Here is an 8,785-nt window from a genome sequence, read left to right as displayed (position 1 = left end):
GCGTTTAATCTTTTATGAAAAACAAGTTGTTTACAAGATGCCAAGTTACATGACCAGTAGCTAATCAAAAGAGGTATGGAGGTGAAGACACAGTAACTAGTAACAGGGCTACAGTTATCATGCAGGAATGCTCCATAAGTCTTTCAAGTGGAACTTAAATAACATTCTCAACCAGCATACATTCTACCTCGACAAGAAGGAAAGGCCCATACAAGAAATTCCTTTTTTTTATTGAGAACTTAGAAGGGCTGCTTGGTCAGTGTAGTTTCTTCAAAATGCATGCAACGAACTTGGCAGACAACAGAAAATAACAATCTTGCATACTTTGATAAGCCACATGGGTCAAATCTCTTTTCCCTTGATACGGAATCAATTTGATTGCTGAAACATCACACAGAGGATTATATCTCCATAAGGCCAACTGATGGGGGCCAAAAGAACAATAATGTGTAATTAGGTGTTTCGGTTCAGTCATGTCTATCAAAAGTAGTAGCAAAAGGGACTAGCAGAAATACTAGCAATGCAAAATTACATGAGTCACCAGGTAATACAAGCTACTAGATAGGATTAGTAACTCTGGACTGCAAGGAAGGGAAGACCATAATGAATTCAGTGACACATTGGAAAATATGCTTCACAGGATAGCTGCTAGACCCTCCTTTCTGACAGGCCTGTTCCCTGGAAATGATGTGCGCGATACATCAACAAGCGCCTTGAAGCTGTAAGGTTCATGCATCGACAGCTCTGAGAGCACCTTCCTATTGAGTTGGATGTTCTCCTTCATTAATCCATGCATAAAGTTGCCATAATTCACCTGATAGTCAAATGTAAGAAAGCTATGAGTACTTCAACAGTAAAATGCAAGGCAGGTAGTATTGCATTGAACTCGATGGTCTAAAATTAGCATGATTAACCTTCAAAAAAAATAGCATGATTATATGTTCCCAACAAATGCCAAAATTCCATTCTTTTTCACAAGTTGACTGCAATAGATACATACCCCATGCAATCGTGTACCAGCATTGATGTGCTCAATCCAAAGGGATCTCATATCCCTCTTCTTGTTACGCTTGTCCCTGTACGAATATTGCAAGGCTTTCTCGACCCTCTCCCTTGCTATCCTTATGCAATTCTTGGCCCTTCCTCTAAATCCCTTAGCCAACTAGAAAATCTTGCCCTTATTCATTTTCCAGTTACTGGATCTCCTGAATAATTTTCCCCCTTCGTGCAACATTGCAATAGATAGGGAAAGATGTGTAAGCAAATAAGCAGCTTGAGTGCACTAACCCTGCAGTGAGGAACCTGTCCGAAGAACAAAATCATAACAAGAATACATATGTGCTATTATAGCTTCATAAAAACGAATTACTGCATGGCCACATTAACTCATTTCGTCGCTCTACAACCATGTAATCCATGCCCATCATATACAGCGTAATTTAATGACCGCGGCTTTAGAAAACTACTAGATAACTAATAAATACATTCACTTTGGTTCAGGGGACGACAAACCATCTATGTTAGCACATCTGACCAGAAATGAAGCAATTTCGTTTTTGTTGAGAAAAATGAGATTTTAGACAATTGAGTTCATCAGCTGAAATTCATGGCCCCCAGAGAAAGAGGCGGACCCAGTGAAGTACATGGGTGTACACCCGATAAGTTTTTTACAAGACAATCGGAGTTAGTGCGCATATACACTTGCAATTAGATCAGATCCGAATACAAATAGTAAGTTAGGGCTTGGATGCTCGGTTTCGCACGGTGGGAAGGGCAGACCAATGGCAATGGGTGGGCGTACCTGGTGGTGCTCGCCGGCGAAGGGCCCGAAGAAGACCTGGGCACCTGGCGCAGGGCGGCAGCGACGGGCTGCCCAGTCGTTGCGGGGGCGGAGCTCTCTGTCGCGCTCGCGCTGGGGGCTTCGCTTGACCTAAGCGCGAGTAGGCTGCTGGGCTGAGCTGGCCTGGTCTGGCCTTGTGCACACCTGCCGGACAGGCAGCCCACGTACAAAAAAATGCCTTGTGGGCTAGCTTGTGCGCAATACGTATGAAGCACTGTATCAGGCCAGTACACTCTATTTTTGTTTCATGAATGCTCCTCGGGCCGAACCCCGTCCATGTCGCCCGCTCGCAGAACGGATCCTGCCCGCGCCGCCCCCATTTGTATCGCCCGCTCGCTCTACGGCGTCTCTGTGTTGCGCACTCCTGCTCACAAGACGGATCCCGCCCTCCCCCGCGCCGCCCCCACTCGTGCCGCACGTCCTTACTCGCGGGACGAATCTTGCCCTCCCCATGCGCCCCAGCCCGTACTCACACCTCCCGTTGCGGCCGCGCTCCATCCGTCTGCCTCGGCCCCTGTCAAGGTCTGTGCCACCGACGAGCTTTACACCGGCGACCTCGGCGACACTCCGTAGCATCGAGCTCCGCATCGACGAGCTTCCATTTTCGTCCAAGCAGCAAGAAGATGTTACGCTAGAAAGCGCATGTTGCAAGCGTCTGTTTATCAAGTGTTTTAGATGTTTCAGAAGTATGTTGCAAGTGTTTCATATGGATGTTATATAATGTTTCACACATATTTGCAGGTGTTTTATCTAGATATTGCGTATGCTTTTGCAATGGTTTCAAGTGTTTTTATGCATGTTTTAAGTGTTCCATCTGCCTTCAGACATATGTTGCAAATGTTGTATCTGAATATTTCAAAAGTAGATCGGATGTTGCATCTCCCTCCTCTCCTTCTGTTGCTGGAAGGTCAAGATGACGACTAGAGGGGGGTGAATAGTCATTACTAAAACTTAATCGCGCCGACTAACCGAAACAAGTGCAGAATTAAAACTATAGGTCTAGCCAAGACTATACCCATCTATCTATGTTCTCTAGCACCTTGCAACGATCCTAATTAAGCAACAAAGGTGTCGGGCTAGCTAGAGCTCACCTAACCAATTCTAGGAGCAAGATCACATAAACCTATGCCACTAGTACATCAAGCAATGGGGGAGCTCCTACATATGCTAGTAAGCAAAAGCATAGAGCCAACTAAGCTCAATAACAAGGCAACAAATACCAAATTAGAGAGCGCAAATGCTTAGCTACACAAACTAAACAATGTGACTAACAAGGTTACACAAACCAAATTAGTCACGCAAGAGAGCTACTTCTAGGCTACACAAGCAAGAAGGTAACTAGTGAGCTACACAAGCTAACTAAATACAAGAGCAACTACACAAGCACAATGTATATGAAAGTAATTACAAGCTTGTGTAACGAGGATACAAACCAACGGGAAGAACAAGGTTGACATGGTGATTTTCCCCCCGAGGTTCACGTGCTTGCCAACACGCTAGTCCCCGTTGTGTCGACCGCTCACTTGGGGGGTTCGGTGGCTAATTGGCATCACCCGCTAAGTCCACACGTTGGGCACCGCAAGAACCTACCCAAAAAGTGAGGGTAGCTCAATGACACGCTTTACTAGAGTTGCTCTTTGCGGCTCCCACGGGGCAAGCACAATGTCCCTCACAAAGCTCTTCTCCGAAGCACTGCACAAGCTTCTTACGGGCTTCGACGGAGACCACCACCAAGCCATCTAGGAGGTGTCAACCTCCAAGAGTAACAAGCACCATCGGCTTACAACTCAATCACCTAGTGCCACTCGATGCAACCTCACGATGCAATCGCACTAGAATCGCTCTCTCACACAATCGAATGATCACTATTAAACATATGTGAGATGGAGGGCTCCCAAACACTCTCAAGCATGGGCACAAAGTCTCCCGAGGTGCTCATCCCTAGCCATGGCCGAGACCCACTTCTGTTTATAGCCCCATAGGCTAAACTAGCCATTATCCCTTCACTGGATGTTTTTCGGGACCACTGGATGTGTCGATCATATCGACCGGATGTAGGACCTCAGCGTCCGGTCAACAGATGCTCGCCATGTGTCACCTCCATTCAAACTTAGTCACTCAATCTCAATGGTCAAGTGATGACTGGACGCAGCTGCTTAAAGTGACCGGACGCAGGATCCTAGCGTCCAGTCGTTTCTAGTAAGGTTCCAGTCGCAACCGGATGCGTTCGATCGGTCACGATCGAACGCAGCATCAGCATCCGGTCCTTTTCCAACTTCTCTGCGCCGCCTACATCACTGTATGTCAGCCTGACCGGACGCGCCCTGTCAACGTCCGATCACTTTCAGCGCTAGAGTGAAAGCTCTAGTTTGATTTTGGTGAATTGATGAAACCCTAAGTGCTAACCTAGTTTATCAAAGTGATTATGAGATAGGTGGCACTACTCCAAGTGATGAAGAAATTGTGAAGATCATGATGATGAAAATGCCATGGTGATGATCAAGCACTTAGACTTGAAAAGAAGAAAGAGAAAAATAAAAGGCTCAAGGCAAAGGTATAAATGGTAGAAGCCATTTTGTTTTGGTGATCAAAACACTTAGAGAGTGTGATCACATTTAGGATTGATAGCCGTACTATTAAGAGAGGTGAAACTCATATCGAAATGCGGTTATCAAAGTGCCACTAGATGCTCTAACTCGTTGCATATGCATTTAGGATCTAGTGGAGTGCTAACACCCATGAAAATGTTTGCGAAAATATGCTAACACATGTGCACAAGGTGATACACTTGGTGGTTGGCATATTTGAGCAAGGGTTAGGAACTTCACCGGTGCCCTATACAGAAAAGATGGAGGTCACTGTGAGTGACTGGACGCTGGTCTTGGAAGGACCGGCGTGTCCGGTCAGTAGAAGCAGCGAACACGCTGGCATTAGTCTCTGACCGGACGCTAGAGGGTTGCGTCTGGTCTCGCTGACGTGGTAGTGCACAGAGGAGATGCCGAGTGACCAGACGCTGGGTGAGTCCGGTCGAGCATGGCCAGACGTGTCCGATCGTGATTTCTCGCTTCTAGATGCTTACTAGAAACGACCGGACGCTGAGGTCTAGCGTCTGGTCACTTCATAGCAGCGCGTTCGGTCATCACTTGACCGTTGGGGTTGAATGCTCAGTATTTGAAGAGAGGGGACACGTGGTGTGCATCGCACAACCGGACGCTGGGGTCCAGCGTCTGGTCAATCTGACCGAAGCGTCCGATCGCCCCGTGTTCAGTGCAGTGAGGAGCCCAATGACTCTATTCATGGGGGCTCTCTATTTAAGCCACATGGCTGGCTTAAGCTCACTCTCTTGGCCATTTGCATTGACATAGCAACCTTGTGAGCTTAGCCAAAGTCCTCCTACTCATCTCCATCATTGATTCATCATCTTTGTGAGATTGGGAGTGAATCCAAGTGCATTGCTTGAGTGTTTGCATCTAGAGGCACTTGGTGTTCGTGTTTCGCCGTAGGATTCGCTTGTTACTCTTGGTGGTTGCCACCACCTAGATGGCTTGGAGCAGCGAGGATCGTCGAGCGGATGTTGGTGATTGTCTTTGGCTTCGATCGTGGTGATTGTGAGGGGTTCTTGACATTTCTCCGGTGGAGAGCCAAAAGGTACTCTAGTGAATTGCTCGTGGCTTGTGTGATCCTCATCTTGTGTTGGTTGTGCGGCACCCTATTGAGGGTTTAGCGTGTAATGCCAATTAGCGCGTGAACCTCCAAGTGAGTGAATCATCACAACGAGGACTAGCTTACCAGCAAGCAAGTGAACCTCGGTAAAAAATCATTATGTTCATCTTTTGATTCTGAGGTGATTGGTCTTCATTAGTATTCATTCTTGTGATTGATTGGTTCACTCCTTGACATGACGGTATAAACAAATTGCTCACTCTCTTTACATTACCGCAAACTAGTTGTCAAGCTCTTTAGTGTAGCTAGTTGTGAAAGCTTGTTAGTTTGGTTAGTGTGGCTCTTTAGTTAGCCTTTGAGAGCACACTAACTTAGTGTAGTGACGTAGGTATTGTGTGGATAGAAACTATATAAACTAGAATTGTGGTAGGTGGCTTGCAATTTTAGTAGGCTAGCGCAACACTTGCTTCGTCTCATAATTGTCTAACCGGTTTGTTAAGTGTTGTTGTAGACATTTTTAATAGGCTATTCACCTCCCTCTAGCCATTAGAACCTTTCACAGCGTCCGTGAAAGGTCCTAATGGCTAGAGGGGGGTGAATAGCCTAATAAAAATTTCTACAACAACACTTAACCAAATGGCTAGATAATTATGAGGCGAAGCAAGTGTTGCGCTAGCCTACTTAAAATGCAAGCCACCTACCATAATTCTAGTTTAGATAGTATCAATTCACACAAGAGCAATGACACTACCCTATATTAGTGTGCTCTCAAAGGCTAACCAAAGAGCCACACCAACCAAGCATGCAAGCTCTCACAACTAGCTACACTAAAGAGCTTGTCAACTAGTTTACAGTAAAGTAAAGAGACTGATCAAGAGGGTTATACCGCTGTGTAGATGAATAAACCAATCAATCATGAAGATGAATAACAATGATGACCAATCACCTCGGAATCAATGATGAACACAATGATTTTTACTAAGGTTCACTTGCTTGCCGGCAAGCTAGTCCTCGTTGTGGTGATTCACTCACTTGGAGGTTCATGCGCTAATTAGCTTCACACGCCAAACCCTCAATAGGGTGCCGCACAACCAACACAAGATGAGGATCACACAAGCCACGAGCAATCCACTAGAGTACCTTTTGGCGCTCCACCAGGGAAAGGTCAAGAACCTCTCACAATCACCATGATCGGAGCCAGAGACAATCACCACCCTCCGCTCAACGATCCTCGCTGCTACAAGCCATCTAAGTGGCGGCAACCACCAAGAGTAACTGAAAGTGCATCTAGCCCTTTAGTGGGTTTTGGATGATTGAATAACAACGTGATTAAAGGTCTAACACGTATGCTAAGTGTGAATAGGTAATAGGTTATTTCATAGATACTTAATGAAAAGCCAAAATGATGTGTTGTTGTATAAACAATCTAGTTCAAGCACAAGACAACAATGCAAATGAAACTCATACAAAGGCTTATCTATTATGGGATTCCATGTACTATGTGAAAGCAAGCTTGTTAGAATTAATTAATGAGACATAAGGGATTGCATATGGAATGGTCTCATATTTGAAGTTTGCTAAATTGAAATAAAAAGGATAACAATACATGAATGGATGATTCAATACAAGATGTGGCTTGATGGCTTGAGATGGTGAAGATAGCAAGGAAAGGCTTTGAGGTACTAAGCAAGGGTGAAGGGCAAGCGACGGCTTGGTGGCCGAAGAACCTAGCTAGGGTGAAGAAGGAAGTACTTGCATTTAGTTGAGGTACTGATCAAGCTATGATGTTCATGTTTATGTGGAGGATCAAATTACTATTAGAGTGTTTGATGGAAGTGACTTGATACATTTGGGATTATTCAAATTTGATGAATGGAATCAAGTCACATGCTTAAGATGGCTATGCTCAAGTGAAAAGATCAATATTGACATGTTGGCACCCTCACTTGATGAAGATTGAAAGATGCGGCATCAATTTAAAGAAGATCAACTCAAAAGGTTTAATTTCATTTTTCTTTTGATCTTGAGTTAATAGGTATGTCGTACTATTAAGAGGGATGCAAGTTTCAGTGGTCTGAGGAAGATAGAGTGCTCAAGCATAATAATTAAATCAAAAGAGAGACACTCTAGCACTTCACGAGCACATAGAATAATTTTCTGTGACTGTCGGTGTCAGAAGTCCCGACGTAGGCCGGAACTCCTGATAGTCGGAACTCATGACTCTTGCCGGAAGTGCTGACTCCCAGTCACAGCCTGTGCGATGACTGTGGATGTTGGAAGTCCCGACATGAGTCAGAACTCCCGACAGTCGGAAGTCCCAACCTAAGCCAAGAGTCCCGACATCGATGGTTCTACTGACCTGCTGACTGTGCACGTCAGAAGTCCCGACGTTCGTCGAAAGTTCCGACCATCGGAAGTCTCGACGTTCGTCGGAAGTTCCGACGTTGGCTGCCTCGGGTGGACTTTGACCTTGCATGAACAGTGTTTTCTTCATACGTCGGAAGTCCCGAGATCTGCGTCGGAACTCCCGATGTAGATCTGAACGGTTAGATTTTGCCTTGGAGTATATATACCCCTCTCCTCCTTTCTAACCGTTGCCCACTCATTTTATTGCAACAAACACTCGGCCAAAACAGCCCCCAAGCATTCTAGGCTCTCCACTCTTCTCTCCTTTGCCTCCAACTTCAATTTCTAAAGGGTTTGAGTGATTGGAGAGTGGACTGAGTGAGAAAAACACTTTGAGCAAGCTTGAGCACTTGATTTCTTCGTCAAGCTGGTTTGATTTGCATTTGTTACTCTTAGGGATTTTCCCCTAGCCGACGAGGCGTCGCCCAAGAGCTTCCATCTTGTAGAAGAGCCTTGGGAAGTTTGTATTACCCTTGATTTCTAGTGAAGAAACTCAAGTGACCTTTGTGGTATCCTTGAGTGAGGCAAGGAGGTGGAAGAGACTCCGACCAAAGTGGTTACCTCAACAACGAGGACGTAGGAGCTCCTTTGTGGGGCTGCTGAACCTCGGGATAAATTCTTGTCTCCCGCGTGCTTGTTGTTGTTGTGATTTGCTTGAAATTACTTGTATTTGGTTGTCTCCCTCTCTCTAGCTATTTCTTAGGGTTTGGGACTCGATCTATGGAGTGGTGGCTTATCAACATCAAGAGAGTGACCCAACACCTTACCTTACCACTAGGAAGTGGGTTTGTAAGTTATTGGCATCACAAAGTTCATTTTAGCACTTGTAGTTCATTTCCCGTAGGGGTCGGAAGTGCTAACAGTTTGCGTCGGAAG

General features: G+C 45.5%; 1 long non-coding RNA gene across 1 annotated transcript; it reads right to left on the bottom strand.

Moving 5' to 3' along the window:
* Positions 1–378: 378 nt before the first annotated feature.
* On the bottom strand, positions 379–1,947 carry LOC136458938 (uncharacterized). The gene is made up of 3 exons (XR_010760097.1): positions 1,802–1,947; positions 1,001–1,302; positions 379–814 (listed from the first exon to the last, which is right to left on the bottom strand). It is a non-coding gene; the product is annotated as an uncharacterized lncRNA (long non-coding RNA).
* Between the last annotated feature and the right edge of the window lie 6,838 nt (positions 1,948–8,785).

Source organism: Miscanthus floridulus, chromosome 6 (assembly GCF_019320115.1).
Source record: "Miscanthus floridulus cultivar M001 chromosome 6, ASM1932011v1, whole genome shotgun sequence".
Taxonomy (NCBI): Eukaryota; Viridiplantae; Streptophyta; class Magnoliopsida; order Poales; family Poaceae; genus Miscanthus; species Miscanthus floridulus.
The sequence above is the reverse complement of the archived record's forward strand: the minus strand, read 5'-3'. Positions and strand labels throughout refer to the sequence as shown.